This window comes from Oncorhynchus clarkii, chromosome 26 (assembly GCF_045791955.1).
Source record: "Oncorhynchus clarkii lewisi isolate Uvic-CL-2024 chromosome 26, UVic_Ocla_1.0, whole genome shotgun sequence".
NCBI lineage: Eukaryota > Metazoa > Chordata > Actinopteri > Salmoniformes > Salmonidae > Oncorhynchus > Oncorhynchus clarkii.
Genome location: NC_092172.1, coordinates 18417763 through 18434681, shown reverse-complemented (window position 1 = coordinate 18434681; position 16919 = coordinate 18417763). Strand labels below are relative to the sequence as shown.

General features: G+C 41.6%; 6 non-coding genes across 6 annotated transcripts; all 6 read right to left on the bottom strand.

The window, feature by feature from the left end:
- Nucleotides 1–3247: 3247 nt before the first annotated feature.
- Nucleotides 3248–3320, bottom strand: trnar-acg (transfer RNA arginine (anticodon ACG)). The gene has a single exon. It is a non-coding gene; the product is annotated as a tRNA-Arg (tRNA).
- A 592-nt stretch (nt 3321–3912) lies between these two features.
- Nucleotides 3913–3985, bottom strand: trnar-acg (transfer RNA arginine (anticodon ACG)). The gene has a single exon. It is a non-coding gene; the product is annotated as a tRNA-Arg (tRNA).
- A 1305-nt stretch (nt 3986–5290) lies between these two features.
- On the bottom strand, nt 5291–5363 carry trnar-acg (transfer RNA arginine (anticodon ACG)). Its single transcript has one exon. It is a non-coding gene; the product is annotated as a tRNA-Arg (tRNA).
- A 1305-nt stretch (nt 5364–6668) lies between these two features.
- On the bottom strand, nt 6669–6741 carry trnar-acg (transfer RNA arginine (anticodon ACG)). The gene has a single exon. It is a non-coding gene; the product is annotated as a tRNA-Arg (tRNA).
- Nucleotides 6742–8012: 1271 nt separating this feature from the next.
- trnar-acg (transfer RNA arginine (anticodon ACG)) lies at nt 8013–8085 on the bottom strand. Its single transcript has one exon. It is a non-coding gene; the product is annotated as a tRNA-Arg (tRNA).
- Nucleotides 8086–10031: 1946 nt separating this feature from the next.
- trnar-acg (transfer RNA arginine (anticodon ACG)) lies at nt 10032–10104 on the bottom strand. Its single transcript has one exon. It is a non-coding gene; the product is annotated as a tRNA-Arg (tRNA).
- Nucleotides 10105–16919: the final 6815 nt, after the last annotated feature.

Genomic DNA, 16919 nt, shown 5'->3' with positions numbered 1-16919 from the left:
ACTACCAGAGGGGCTCAACTTTCTCTGGGTGGCAAGGTTATCGAACACTAATTGTGATAAGGCACGCTGATGGCAGCCCTCGTTGTATAACAAGATTAAAGATAAATAAAGAATGAAATAGATAGTTAGTGAAAGGCAAGTAATCCTAATGGGTATACACAGGCAGAGACAGGCTTGTGGGACATAGTGGAGTCTTGGCATAGAGCCGCCGTTCTGGAAAATACACTGTATGCTACATGAGAGAGGATTTCCATGTCATGTTACATTTTAAATTCACTCATGCAAGAGCACATTATAAATCTTAAAGGTTAAGGCTGTATAGGCACCACTGCATGTGCAGTATCCATTCCACCCCTCAGATGATGTGCTATAAATATAAATCTTTCGAACAAGCACAGTATACAAAATACCACAATAATCATGTATACTATGAGTTGATCAATATCAGCAGTGTACTGAACCACACAGTACAAGCATTTTTGTCTGTTTGAGGCCTACAGTACAGTACTTCCAAAAAGTACTATTTCAAAGGCAATTGACGCCCTCTAGTGTCTGAAATATGAAAGATACCTATAGCTGATATTATTTTTCTTCTCACCTTGTGCTGATAGTTTTTTAGAAGCATGTTACAGTTTTGGACATTGATTCCGCCTAATCCGAACTGTTGATGTTGCATATTGAACACGTTGAAAAAGTGTCGCTGATTTTCAAATCTCACTCAAAATCAGCAAACTTTCCAGGAGTTGAACCGGAAATCTTCTAATCTGTAGTCAGACAAGTTATCCATTGCGCCACAAGTCCGATAATTAAGTCACATTAACCCTGCTGTAATTGGTCAATTCTGGATACTTGGTAGAGGACCGTAATATGATTGGTTATTATGGTTATTAGGCGCATCAGATTTGCAGACATTGAGGGGATTCAAATCATCTGGGCCAGGCGCCCGGTTAGGGTGTTTGGCACCGGGTGAAATTTGGAATTGAACTGCTTCCCGGGTGTGAGCACCGTTCAAAGCCCACTGCGAAGTCGGCTCAAAACAAAAGTGACGTAATTATGTATGTCGAGTAATGAGTAGGATTCAGTGTTTTCACCTGCAAAAGTGATTGTTTTATTTGTTGAAAAGGCGTTATCGGCCTTCCCAATGAAAACGACTTCGAAAATTCGAACATATATTTTATGGAAAAGTTATGTTGAATGTTTCTGGAACACGCACTATGCTGCCTTGTTGACAACATGATCGAGAGGTGAGGGCCCTCCTCGCCAATAAAGCGTAACAAACTTAACATTTATAAATATTTGTATGAACATACCAAGATTGAACAACTGAGACATAAACTGAACAAGTTCCACAGACATGTGACAAAAATAAATGGAATAACGTGTCCCTGAACAAAGGGGGGTCAAAACCAAAAGTAACTGGTGTGGCCACCAGCTGCATTAAGAACTGCAGTGCATCTCCTCCTCATGGACTGCACCAGATTTGCCAGTTCTTGCTGTGAGATGTTACCCCACTCTTCCACCAAGGCAACTGCAAGTTCCCGGACATTTCTGGGGGGAATGGCCCTAGCCCTCCCCCTCCGATCCAACAGGTCCCAGACGTACTCAATGAGATTGAGGTGCGGGTTCTTCGCTGGCCATAGCAGAACACTGACATTCCTGTCTTGCAGGAAATCACACACAGAACGAGCAGTATGGCTGGTGGCATTGTCATGCTGGAGGGTCACGTCAGGATGAGCCTGCAGGAAGGGTACCACATGAGGGGGGAGGATGTCTTCCTTGTAACACACAGCATTGAGATTGCCTGCAATGACAAGCTCAGTCTGATGATGCTGTGACACACCGCCCCAGACCAGGACGTACCCTCCACCTCCATCCCGCTCCAGAGTACAGGCCTCGGTGTAACACTCATTCCTTCGACAATAAACGCATATCCGACCATCACCCCTGGTGAGACAAAACCGCAACTCGTCAATGAAGAGCACTTTTTGACAGTCCTGTCTGGTCCAGCAAAGGTGGGTTTGTGCCCATAGGAGACATTGTTGCCAGGTGAGGACCTGCCTTACAACAGGCAAACAAGCCCTCAGTCCAGCCTCTCGCGGACAGTCTGAGCACTGATGGAAGGATTGTGCACTCCTGGCAGTTATTGTTGCCATCCTATACCAGAGGTGTGATGTTTGGATTTACCAAAACTTGTGCAGGTGTTGTTACACATGGTCTGCAAGGACAATCAGCTGTCTGTCCTGAAGCCGTCTTAGGCGTCTCACAGTTCAGACATTGCAATTTATTGCCCTGGCCATATCTGCAGTACTCATGCCACATCTGCAGTACTCATGCTGCATCTGCAGTCCTCATGCCACCTTGCAGCATTTATTTATTCAGGTAAGTTGACTGAGAACACATTCTCATTTACAGCAACAACCTGGGGAATAGTTACAGGGGAGAGGAGGGGGATGAATGAGCCAATAGTAAACTTGGGGTTATTAGGTGACTGTGGTGGTTTGAGGGCCAGATTGGGAATTTAGCCAGGACACCAGGGTTAACACCCCAACTCTTACAATAAGTGCCATGGGAGGTTTAATGACCTCAGGACACCAATTTAACATCCCATCTGAAAGACAGCACCCTACACCGGGTAGTGTCCCCAATCACTGTCCTGGGGCATTGGGATATTTATTAGTCCAGAGGAAAGAGTGCCTCCTACTGGCCTTCCAACACCACTTCCAGCAGCATCTGGTCTCCCATCCAGGGATTGATTGATCAGGACCAACGCTGCTTAGCTTCAGAAGCAAGCCAGCAGTGGTATGCAGGGTGGTATGCTAATGGCCATAACATGCCTGAGGCACGTTCACGCAGATGAGCAGGGACCCTGGGCATCTTTCTTTTGGGGTTTTTCAGAGTCAGTAGAAAGGCCTCTTTAGTGTCCTAAGTTTTCAAAACTTCTTAATTGCCTACCATCTGTAAGCTGTTAGTGTCTTAATGATGTTCCACATATGCATGTTCATTAATTGTTTATGGTTCATTGAACACGCATGTGAAACAGTGTTTAATCCCATTAAAATGAAGATCTGTGAAGTTATTTGTATTTTTACGAATTATGTTTGAAAGACAAGGTCCTGAAAAAGGGAAGTTTCTTTTTTTGATGGGTTTATGGGGTATACATTAATGGCGCATGTAGGCAAAGACACTCAGCACAAATTGAAAAGACACAGCTCATTTCCAAATCTCACTCAGACATAGACTAAATGCACGAGCTTGCCAGGAGTCGAACCTAGAATCTTCTGATCCGTAGTCAGACGCGTTATCCATTGCGCCACAAGCCCGATGCTAAATTCACCCTAACTCTGCTCTAATTGGTCAATTCTGGATACTTGGTAGCGGACGATAATATGATTGGTTATTATGGTTATTAGGCGCATCAGATTTGCGGACATTGAGGGGATTCAAATCATCTGGGCCAGGCGCCCGGTTAGGGTGTTTGGCACTGGGTGAAATTTGGAATCGGTCGGCTTAAAACAAAAGTGAAGTAATTATGTATGTCGAGTAATGAGTAGGATTCAGTGTTTTCACCTGCAAAAGTGATTGTTTTATTTGTTGAAAACGCGTTATCGGCCTTCCCAATGAAAACGACTTAGAAAATTCAAACATATATTTCATGGAAAAGTTATGTTGAATGTTTCTGGAACATTGAACACGCATGGGAAACAGTGTTTAATCCCATTAAAATGAAGATCTGTGAAGTTATTTGTATTTTTACGAATTATCTTTGAAAGACAAGGTCCTGAAAAAGGGAAGTTTCTTTTTTTGATGGGTTTATGGGGTATACATTAATGGCGCATGTAGGCAAAGACACTCAGCACAAATTGAAAAGACAACGCTCATTTCCAAATCTCACTCAGACATAGACTAAATGCTCGAGCTTGCCAGGAGTCGAACCTAGAATCTTCTGATCCGTAGTCAGACGCGTTATCCATTGCGCCACAAGCCCGATGCTAAATTCACCCTAACTCTGCTCTAATTGGTCAATTCTGGATACTTGGTAGCGGACGGTAATATGATTGGTTATTATGGTTATTAGGCGCATCAGATTTGCGGACATTGAGGGGATTCAAATCATCTGGGCCAGGCGCCCGGTTAGGGTGTTTGGCACTGGGTGAAATTTGGAATCGAACTGCTTCCCGGGCGTGAGCACCGTTCAAAGCCCAATGTCGAGTAATGAGTAGGATTCAGTGTTTTCACCTGCAAAAGTGATTGTTTTATTTGTTGAAAACGCGTTATTGGCCTTCCCAATGAAAACGACTTAGAAAATTCAAACATATATTTCAAGGAAAAGTTATGTTGAATGTTTCTGGAACATTGAACACGCATGGGAAACAGTGTTTAATCCCATTAAAATGAAGATCTGTGAAGTTATTTGTATTTTTACGAATTATCTTTGAAAGACAAGGTCCTGAAAAAGGGAAGTTTCTTTTTTTGATGGGTTTATGGGGTATACATTAATGGCGCATGTAGGCAAAGACACTCAGCACAAATTGAAAAGACACCGCTCATTTCCAAATCTCACTCAGACATAGACTAAATGCACGAGTTTGCCAGGAGTAGAACCTATAATCTTCTGATCCGTAGTCAGACGCGTTATCCATTGCTCCACAAGCCCGATGCTAAATTCACCCTAACTCTGCTCTAATTGGTCAATTCTGGATACTTGGTAGCGGACGGTAATATGATTGGTTATTATGGTTATTAGGCGCATCAGATTTGCGGACATTGAGGGGATTCAAATCATCTGGGCCAGGCGCCCGGTTAGGGTGTTTGGCACTGGGTGAAATTTGGAATCGAACTGCTTGCCGGGCTTGAGCACCGTTCAAAGCCCACGGCGAAAGTCGGCTTAAAACAAAAGTGAAGTAATTATGTATGTTGAGTAATGAGTAGGATTCAGTGTTTTCACCTGCAAAAGTGATTGTTTTATTTGTTGAAAACGCGTTATCGGCCTTCCCAATGAAAACGACTTAGAAAATTCAAACATATATTTCATGGAAAAGTTATGTTGAATGTTTCTGGAACATTGAACACGCATGGGAAACAGTGTTTAATCCCATTAAAATGAAGATCTGTGAAGTTATTTGTATTTTTACGAATTATCTTTGAAAGACAAGGTCCTGAAAAAGGGAAGTTTCTTTTTTTGATGGGTTTATGGGGTATACATTAATGGCGCATGTAGGCAAAGACACTCAGCACAAATTGAAAAGACAACGCTCATTTCCAAATCTCACTCAGACATAGACTAAATGCTCGAGCTTGCCAGGAGTCGAACCTAGAATCTTCTGATCCGTAGTCAGACGCGTTATCCATTGCGCCACAAGCCCGATGCTAAATTCACCCTAACTCTGCTCTAATTGGTCAATTCTGGATACTTGGTAGCGGACGGTAATATGATTGGTTATTATGGTTATTAGGCGCATCAGATTTGCGGACATTGAGGGGATTCAAATCATCTGGGCCAGGCGCCCGGTTAGGGTGTTTGGCACTGGGTGAAATTTGGAATCGAACTGCTTCCCGGGCGTGAGCACCGTTCAAAGCCCAATGTCGAGTAATGAGTAGGATTCAGTGTTTTCACCTGCAAAAGTGATTGTTTTATTTGTTGAAAACGCGTTATTGGCCTTCCCAATGAAAACGACTTAGAAAATTCAAACATATATTTCAAGGAAAAGTTATGTTGAATGTTTCTGGAACATTGAACACGCATGGGAAACAGTGTTTAATCCCATTAAAATGAAGATCTGTGAAGTTATTTGTATTTTTACGAATTATCTTTGAAAGACAAGGTCCTGAAAAAGGGAAGTTTCTTTTTTTGATGGGTTTATGGGGTATACATTAATGGCGCATGTAGGCAAAGACACTCAGCACAAATTGAAAAGACACTGCTCATTTCCAAATCTCACTCAGACATAGACTAAATGCACGAGTTTGCCAGGAGTAGAACCTATAATCTTCTGATCCGTAGTCAGACGCGTTATCCATTGCTCCACAAGCCCGATGCTAAATTCACCCTAACTCTGCTCTAATTGGTCAATTCTGGATACTTGGTAGCGGACGGTAATATGATTGGTTATTATGGTTATTAGGCGCATCAGATTTGCGGACATTGAGGGGATTCAAATCATCTGGGCCAGGCGCCCGGTTAGGGTGTTTGGCACTGGGTGAAATTTGGAATCGAACTGCTTGCCGGGCGTGAGCACCGTTCAAAGCCCACGGCGAAAGTCGGCTTAAAACAAAAGTGAAGTAATTATGTATGTTGAGTAATGAGTAGGATTCAGTGTTTTCACCTGCAAAAGTGATTGTTTTATTTGTTGAAAACGCGTTATCGGCCTTCCCAATGAAAACGACTTAGAAAATTCAAACATATATTTCATGGAAAAGTTATGTTGAATGTTTCTGGAACATTGAACACGCATGGGAAACAGTGTTTAATCCCATTAAAATGAAGATCTGTGAAGTTATTTGTATTTTTACGAATTATATTTGAAAGACAAGGTCCTGAAAAAGGGAAGATTCTTTTTTTGATGGGTTTATGGGGTATACATTAATGGCGCATGTAGGCAAAGACACTCAGCACAAATTGAAAAGACACCGCTCATTTCCAAATCTCACTCAGACATAGACTAAATGCACGAGCTTGCCAGGAGTCGAACCTAGAATCTTCTGATCCGTAGTCAGACACGTTATCCATTGCGCCACAAGCCCGGTGCTAAATTCACCCTAACTCTGCTCTAATTGGTCAATTCTTGATACTTGGTAGCGTAATAGGCGCATCAGATTTGCGGACATTGAGGGGATTAAAATCATCTGGGCCAGGTTCCCGGTTAGGGTGTTTGGCACTGGGTGAAATTTGGAATCGAACTTCTTCCCGGGCGTGAGCACCGTTCAAAGCCCAATGTCGAGTAATGAGTAGGATTCAGTGTTTTCACCTGCAAAAGTGATTGTTTTATTTGTTGAAAACGCGTTATCGGCCTTCCCAATGAAAACGACTTAGAAAATTCAAACATATATTTCATGGAAAAGTTATGTTGAATGTTTCTGGAACATTGAACACGCATGGGAAACAGTGCCATTAAAATGAAGATCTGTGAAGTTATTTGTATTTTTACGAATTATCTTTGAAAGACAAGGTCCTGAAAAAGGGAAGATTATTTTTTTGATGGGTTTATGGGGTATACATTAATGGCGCATGTAGGCAAAGACACTCAGCACAAATTGAAAAGACACCGCTCATTTCCAAATCTCGCTCAGACATAGACTAAATGCACGAGTTTGCCAGGAGTAGAACCTAGAATCTTCTGATCCGTAGTCAGACGCGTTATCCATTGCTCCACAAGCCCGATGCTAAATTCACCCTAACTCTGCTCTAATTGGTTAATTCTGGATACTTGGTAGCGGACGGTAATATGATTGGTTATTATGGTTATTAGGCGCATCAGATTTGCGGACATTGAGGGGATTCAAATCATCTGGGCCAGGCGCCCGGTTAGGGTGTTTGGCACTGGGTGAAATTTGGAATCGAACTGCTTGCCGGGCGTGAGCACCGTTCAAAGCCCACGGCGAAAGTCGGCTTAAAACAAAAGTGAAGTAATTATGTATGTTGAGTAATGAGTAGGATTCAGTGTTTTCACCTGCAAAAGTGATTGTTTTATTTGTTGAAAACGCGTTATCGGCCTTCCCAATGAAAACGACTTAGAAAATTCAAACATATATTTCATGGAAAAGTTATGTTGAATGTTTCTGGAACATTGAACACGCATGGGAAACAGTGTTTAATCCCATTAAAATGAAGATCTGTGAAGTTATTTGTATTTTTACGAATTATATTTGAAAGACAAGGTCCTGAAAAAGGGAAGATTCTTTTTTTGATGGGTTTATGGGGTATACATTAATGGCGCATGTAGGCAAAGACACTCAGCACAAATTGAAAAGACACCGCTCATTTCCAAATCTCACTCAGACATAGACTAAATGCACGAGCTTGCCAGGAGTCGAACCTAGAATCTTCTGATCCGTAGTCAGACACGTTATCCATTGCGCCACAAGCCCGATGCTAAATTCACCCTAACTCTGCTCTAATTGGTCAATTCTTGATACTTGGTAGCGTAATAGGCGCATCAGATTTGCGGACATTGAGGGGATTAAAATCATCTGGGCCAGGTTCCCGGTTAGGGTGTTTGGCACTGGGTGAAATTTGGAATCGAACTTCTTCCCGGGCGTGAGCACCGTTCAAAGCCCAATGTCGAGTAATGAGTAGGATTCAGTGTTTTCACCTGCAAAAGTGATTGTTTTATTTGTTGAAAACGCGTTATCGGCCTTCCCAATGAAAACGACTTAGAAAATTCAAACATATATTTCATGGAAAAGTTATGTTGAATGTTTCTGGAACATTGAACACGCATGGGAAACAGTGTTTAATCCCATTAAAATGAAGATCTGTGAAGTTATTTGTATTTTTACGAATTATCTTTGAAAGACAAGGTCCTGAAAAAGGGAAGTTTCTTTTTTTGATGGGTTTATGGGGTATACATTAATGGCGCATGTAGGCAAAGACACTCAGCACAAATTGAAAAGACACCGCTCATTTCCAAATCTCGCTCAGACATAGACTAAATGCACGAGTTTGCCAGGAGTAGAACCTAGAATCTTCTGATCCGTAGTCAGACGCGTTATCCATTGCTCCACAAGCCCGATGCTAAATTCACCCTAACTCTGCTCTAATTGGTCAATTCTGGATACTTGGTAGCGGACGGTAATATGATTGGTTATTATGGTTATTAGGCGCATCAGATTTGCGGACATTGAGGGGATTCAAATCATCTGGGCCAGGCGCCCGGTTAGGGTGTTTGGCACTGGGTGAAATTTGGAATCGAACTGCTTCCCGGGCGTGTGCACCGTTCAAAGGCCACGGCGAGTAATGAGTAGGATTCAGTGTTTTCACCTGCAAAAGTGATTGTTTTATTTGTTGAAAACGCGTTATCGGCCTTCCCAATGAAAACGACTTAGAAAATTCAAACATATATTTCAAGGAAAAGTTATGTTGAATGTTTCTGGAACATTGAACACGCATGGGAAACAGTGTTTAATCCCATTAAAATGAAGATCTGTGAAGTTATTTGTATTTTTACGAATTATCTTTGAAAGACAAGGTCCTGAAAAAGGGAAGTTTCTTTTTTTGATGGGTTTATGGGGTATACATTAATGGCGCATGTAGGCAAAGACACTCAGCACAAATTGAAAAGACACCGCTCATTTCCAAATCTCACTCAGACATAGACTAAATGCACGAGTTTGCCAGGAGTAGAACCTATAATCTTCTGATCCGTAGTCAGACGCGTTATCCATTGCTCCACAAGCCCGATGCTAAATTCACCCTAACTCTGCTCTAATTGGTCAATTCTGGATACTTGGTAGCGGACGGTAATATGATTGGTTATTATGGTTATTAGGCGCATCAGATTTGCGGACATTGAGGGGATTCAAATCATCTGGGCCAGGCGCCCGGTTAGGGTGTTTGGCACTGGGTGAAATTTGGAATCGAACTGCTTGCCGGGCGTGAGCACCGTTCAAAGCCCACGGCGAAAGTCGGCTTAAAACAAAAGTGAAGTAATTATGTATGTTGAGTAATGAGTAGGATTCAGTGTTTTCACCTGCAAAAGTGATTGTTTTATTTGTTGAAAACGCGTTATCGGCCTTCCCAATGAAAACGACTTAGAAAATTCAAACATATATTTCATGGAAAAGTTATGTTGAATGTTTCTGGAACATTGAACACGCATGGGAAACAGTGTTTAATCCCATTAAAATGAAGATCTGTGAAGTAATTTGTATTTTTACGAATTATATTTGAAAGACAAGGTCCTGAAAAAGGGAAGTTTCTTTTTTTGATGGGTTTATGGGGTATACATTAATGGCGCATGTAGGCAAAGACACTCAGCACAAATTGAAAAGACACCGCTCATTTCCAAATCTCACTCAGACATAGACTAAATGCACGAGCTTGCCAGGAGTCGAACCTAGAATCTTCTGATCCGTAGTCAGACACGTTATCCATTGCGCCACAAGCCCGATGCTAAATTCACCCTAACTCTGCTCTAATTGGTCAATTCTTGATACTTGGTAGCGTAATAGGCGCATCAGATTTGCGGACATTGAGGGGATTAAAATCATCTGGGCCAGGTTCCCGGTTAGGGTGTTTGGCACTGGGTGAAATTTGGAATCGAACTTCTTCCCGGGCGTGAGCACCGTTCAAAGCCCAATGTCGAGTAATGAGTAGGATTCAGTGTTTTCACCTGCGAAAGTGATTGTTTTATTTGTTGAAAACGCGTTATCGGCCTTCCCAATGAAAACGACTTAGAAAATTCAAACATATATTTCATGGAAAAGTTATGTTGAATGTTTCTGGAACATTGAACACGCATGGGAAACAGTGTTTAATCCCATTAAAATGAAGATCTGTGAAGTTATTTGTATTTTTACGAATTATCTTTGAAAGACAAGGTCCTGAAAAAGGGAAGATTATTTTTTTGATGGGTTTATGGGGTATACATTAATGGCGCATGTAGGCAAAGACACTCAGCACAAATTGAAAAGACACCGCTCATTTCCAAATCTCGCTCAGACATAGACTAAATGCACGAGTTTGCCAGGAGTAGAACCTAGAATCTTCTGATCCGTAGTCAGACGCGTTATCCATTGCTCCACAAGCCCGATGCTAAATTCACCCTAACTCTGCTCTAATTGGTCAATTCTGGATACTTGGTAGCGGACGGTAATATGATTGGTTATTATGGTTATTAGGCGCATCAGATTTGCGGACATTGAGGGGATTCAAATCATCTGGGCCAGGCGCCCGGTTAGGGTGTTTGGCACTGGGTGAAATTTGGAATCGAACTGCTTCCCGGGCGTGTGCACCGTTCAAAGGCCACGGCGAAAGTCGGCTCAAAACAAAAGTGACGTAATTATGTATGTCGAGTAATGAGTAGGATTCAGTGTTTTCACCTGCAAAAGTGATTGTTTTATTTGTTGAAAACGCGTTATCGGCCTTCCCAATGAAAACGACTTAGAAAATTCAAACATATATTTCATGGAAAAGTTATGTTGAATGTTTCTGGAACATTGAACACGCATGGGAAACAGTGTTTAATCCCATTAAAATGAAGATCTGTGAAGTTATTTGTATTTTTACGAATTATCTTTGAAAGACAAGGTCCTGAAAAAGGGAAGATTATTTTTTTGATGGGTTTATGGGGTATACATTAATGGCCCATGTAGGCAAAGACACTCAGCACAAATTGAAAAGACACCGCTCATTTCCAAATCTCGCTCAGACATAGACTAAATGCACGAGTTTGCCAGGAGTAGAACCTATAATCTTCTGATCCGTAGTCAGACGCGTTATCCATTGCTCCACAAGCCCGATGCTAAATTCACCCTAACTCTGCTCTAATTGGTCAATTCTGGATACTTGGTAGCGGACGGTAATATGATTGGTTATTATGGTTATTAGGCGCATCAGATTTGCGGACATTGAGGGGATTCAAATCATCTGGGCCAGGCGCCCGGTTAGGGTGTTTGGCACTGGGTGAAATTTGGAATCGAACTGCTTCCCGGGCGTGTGCACCGTTCAAAGGCCACGGCGAAAGTCGGCTCAAAACAAAAGTGACGTTATTATGTATGTCGAGTAATGAGTAGGATTCAGTGTTTTCACCTGCAAAAGTGATTGTTTTATTTGTTGAAAACGCGTTATCGGCCTTCCCAATGAAAACGACTTAGAAAATTCAAACATATATTTCAAGGAAAAGTTATGTTGAATGTTTCTGGAACATTGAACACGCATGGGAAACAGTGTTTAATCCCATTAAAATGAAGATCTGTGAAGTTATTTGTATTTTTACGAATTATCTTTGAAAGACAAGGTCCTGAAAAAGGGAAGATTATTTTTTTGATGGGTTTATGGGGTATACATTAATGGCGCATGTAGGCAAAGACACTCAGCACAAATTGAAAAGACACCGCTCATTTCCAAATCTCGCTCAGACATAGACTAAATGCACGAGTTTGCCAGGAGTAGAACCTAGAATCTTCTGATCCGTAGTCAGACGCGTTATCCATTGCTCCACAAGCCCGATGCTAAATTCACCCTAACTCTGCTCTAATTGGTCAATTCTGGATACTTGGTAGCGGACGGTAATATTATTGGTTATTATGGTTATTAGGCGCATCAGATTTGCGGACATTGAGGGGATTCAAATCATCTGGGCCAGGCGCCCGGTTAGGGTGTTTGGCACTGGGTGAAATTTGGAATCGAACTGCTTCCCGGGCGTGTGCACCGTTCAAAGGCCACGGCGAAAGTCGGCTCAAAACAAAAGTGACGTAATTATGTATGTCGAGTAATGAGTAGGATTCAGTGTTTTCACCTGCAAAAGTGATTGTTTTATTTGTTGAAAACGCGTTATCGGCCTTCCCAATGAAAACGACTTAGAAAATTCAAACATATATTTCATGGAAAAGTTATGTTGAATGTTTCTGGAACATTGAACACGCATGGGAAACAGTGTTTAATCCCATTAAAATGAAGATCTGTGAAGTTATTTGTATTTTTACGAATTATGTTTGAAAGACAAGGTCCTGAAAAAGGGAAGTTTCTTTTTTTGATGGGTTTATGGGGTATACATTAATGGCCCATGTAGGCAAAGACACTCAGCACAAATTGAAAAGACACCGCTCATTTCCAAATCTCGCTCAGACATAGACTAAATGCACGAGTTTGCCAGGAGTAGAACCTATAATCTTCTGATCCGTAGTCAGACGCGTTATCCATTGCTCCACAAGCCCGATGCTAAATTCACCCTAACTCTGCTCTAATTGGTCAATTCTGGATACTTGGTAGCGGACGGTAATATGATTGGTTATTATGGTTATTAGGCGCATCAGATTTGCGGACATTGAGGGGATTCAAATCATCTGGGCCAGGCGCCCGGTTAGGGTGTTTGGCACTGGGTGAAATTTGGAATCGAACTGCTTCCCGGGCGTGTGCACCGTTCAAAGGCCACGGCGAAAGTCGGCTCAAAACAAAAGTGACGTTATTATGTATGTCGAGTAATGAGTAGGATTCAGTGTTTTCACCTGCAAAAGTGATTGTTTTATTTGTTGAAAACGCGTTATCGGCCTTCCCAATGAAAACGACTTAGAAAATTCAAACATATATTTCAAGGAAAAGTTATGTTGAATGTTTCTGGAACATTGAACACGCATGGGAAACAGTGTTTAATCCCATTAAAATGAAGATCTGTGAAGTTATTTGTATTTTTACGAATTATCTTTGAAAGACAAGGTCCTGAAAAAGGGAAGATTATTTTTTTGATGGGTTTATGGGGTATACATTAATGGCGCATGTAGGCAAAGACACTCAGCACAAATTGAAAAGACACCGCTCATTTCCAAATCTCGCTCAGACATAGACTAAATGCACGAGTTTGCCAGGAGTAGAACCTAGAATCTTCTGATCCGTAGTCAGACGCGTTATCCATTGCTCCACAAGCCCGATGCTAAATTCACCCTAACTCTGCTCTAATTGGTCAATTCTGGATACTTGGTAGCGGACGGTAATATTATTGGTTATTATGGTTATTAGGCGCATCAGATTTGCGGACATTGAGGGGATTCAAATCATCTGGGCCAGGCGCCCGGTTAGGGTGTTTGGCACTGGGTGAAATTTGGAATCGAACTGCTTCCCGGGCGTGTGCACCGTTCAAAGGCCACGGCGAAAGTCGGCTCAAAACAAAAGTGACGTAATTATGTATGTCGAGTAATGAGTAGGATTCAGTGTTTTCACCTGCAAAAGTGATTGTTTTATTTGTTGAAAACGCGTTATCGGCCTTCCCAATGAAAACGACTTAGAAAATTCAAACATATATTTCATGGAAAAGTTATGTTGAATGTTTCTGGAACATTGAACACGCATGGGAAACAGTGTTTAATCCCATTAAAATGAAGATCTGTGAAGTTATTTGTATTTTTACGAATTATGTTTGAAAGACAAGGTCCTGAAAAAGGGAAGTTTCTTTTTTTGATGGGTTTATGGGGTATACATTAATGGCGCATGTAGGCAAAGACACTCAGCACAAATTGAAAAGACACTGCTCATTTCCAAATCTCACTCAGACATAGACTAAATGCACGAGTTTGCCAGGAGTAGAACCTAGAATCTTCTGATCCGTAGTCAGACACGTTATCCATTGCTCCACAAGCCCGATGCTAAATTCACCCTAACTCTGCTCTAATTGGTCAATTCTGGATACTTGGTAGCGGACGGTAATATGATTGGTTATTATGGTTATTAGGCGCATCAGATTTGCGGACATTGAGGGGATTCAAATCATCTGGGCCAGGCGCCCGGTTAGGGTGTTTGGCACTGGGTGAAATTTTGAATCTAACTGCTTCCCGGGCGTGAGCACCGTTCAAAGCCCACGGCGAAAGTCGGCTTAAAACAAAAGTGAAGTAATTATGTATGTCGAGTAATGAGTAGGATTCAGTGTTTTCACCTGCAAAAGTGATTGTTTTATTTGTTGAAAACGCGTTATCGGCCTTCCCAATGAAAACGACTTAGAAAATTCAAACATATATTTCAAGGAAAAGTTATGTTGAATGTTTCTGGAACATTGAACACGCATGGGAAACAGTGTTTAATCCCATTAAAATGAAGATCTGTGAAGTTATTTGTATTTTTACGAATTATCTTTGAAAGACAAGGTCCTGAAAAAGGGAAGTTTCTTTTTTTGATGGGTTTATGGGGTATACATTAATGGCGCATGTAGGCAAAGACACTCAGCACACATTGAAAAGACACAGCTCATTTCCAAATCTCAATCAGACATAGACTAAATGCACAAGTTTGCCAGGAGTAGAACCTAGAATCTTCTGATCCGTAGTCAGACGCGTTATCCATTGCTCCACAAGCCCGATGCTAAATTTACCCTAACTCTGCTCTAATTGGTCAATTCTGGATACTTGGTAGCGGACGGTAATATGATTGGTTATTATGGTTATTAGGCGCATCAGATTTGCGGACATTGAGGGGATTCAAATCATCTGGGCCAGGCGCCCGGTTAGGGTGTTTGGCACTGGGTGAAATTTGGAATCGAACTGCTTCCCGGGCGTGTGCACCGTTCAAAGGCCACGGCGAAAGTCGGCTCAAAACAAAAGTGACGTTATTATGTATGTCGAGTAATGAGTAGGATTCAGTGTTTTCACCTGCAAAAGTGATTGTTTTATTTGTTGAAAACGCGTTATCGGCCTTCCCAATGAAAACGACTTAGAAAATTCAAACATATATTTCAAGGAAAAGTTATGTTGAATGTTTCTGGAACATTGAACACGCATGGGAAACAGTGTTTAATCCCATTAAAATGAAGATCTGTGAAGTTATTTGTATTTTTACGAATTATCTTTGAAAGACAAGGTCCTGAAAAAGGGAAGATTATTTTTTTGATGGGTTTATGGGGTATACATTAATGGCGCATGTAGGCAAAGACACTCAGCACAAATTGAAAAGACACCGCTCATTTCCAAATCTCGCTCAGACATAGACTAAATGCACGAGTTTGCCAGGAGTAGAACCTAGAATCTTCTGATCCGTAGTCAGACGCGTTATCCATTGCTCCACAAGCCCGATGCTAAATTCACCCTAACTCTGCTCTAATTGGTCAATTCTGGATACTTGGTAGCGGACGGTAATATTATTGGTTATTATGGTTATTAGGCGCATCAGATTTGCGGACATTGAGGGGATTCAAATCATCTGGGCCAGGCGCCCGGTTAGGGTGTTTGGCACTGGGTGAAATTTGGAATCGAACTGCTTCCCGGGCGTGTGCACCGTTCAAAGGCCACGGCGAAAGTCGGCTCAAAACAAAAGTGACGTAATTATGTATGTCGAGTAATGAGTAGGATTCAGTGTTTTCACCTGCAAAAGTGATTGTTTTATTTGTTGAAAACGCGTTATCGGCCTTCCCAATGAAAACGACTTAGAAAATTCAAACATATATTTCATGGAAAAGTTATGTTGAATGTTTCTGGAACATTGAACACGCATGGGAAACAGTGTTTAATCCCATTAAAATGAAGATCTGTGAAGTTATTTGTATTTTTACGAATTATGTTTGAAAGACAAGGTCCTGAAAAAGGGAAGTTTCTTTTTTTGATGGGTTTATGGGGTATACATTAATGGCGCATGTAGGCAAAGACACTCAGCACAAATTGAAAAGACACTGCTCATTTCCAAATCTCACTCAGACATAGACTAAATGCACGAGTTTGCCAGGAGTAGAACCTAGAATCTTCTGATCCGTAGTCAGACACGTTATCCATTGCTCCACAAGCCCGATGCTAAATTCACCCTAACTCTGCTCTAATTGGTCAATTCTGGATACTTGGTAGCGGACGGTAATATGATTGGTTATTATGGTTATTAGGCGCATCAGATTTGTGGACATTGAGGGGATTCAAATCATCTGGGCCAGGCGCCCGGTTAGGGTGTTTGGCACTGGGTGAAATTTTGAATCTAACTGCTTCCCGGGCGTGAGCACCGTTCAAAGCCCACGGCGAAAGTCGGCTTAAAACAAAAGTGAAGTAATTATGTATGTCGAGTAATGAGTAGGATTCAGTGTTTTCACCTGCAAAAGTGATTGTTTTATTTGTTGAAAACGCGTTATCGGCCTTCCCAATGAAAACGACTTAGAAAATTCAAACATATATTTCAAGGAAAAGTTATGTTGAATGTTTCTGGAACATTGAACACGCATGGGAAACAGTGTTTAATCCCATTAAAATGAAGATCTGTGAAGTTATTTGTATTTTTACGAATTATCTTTGAAAGACAAGGT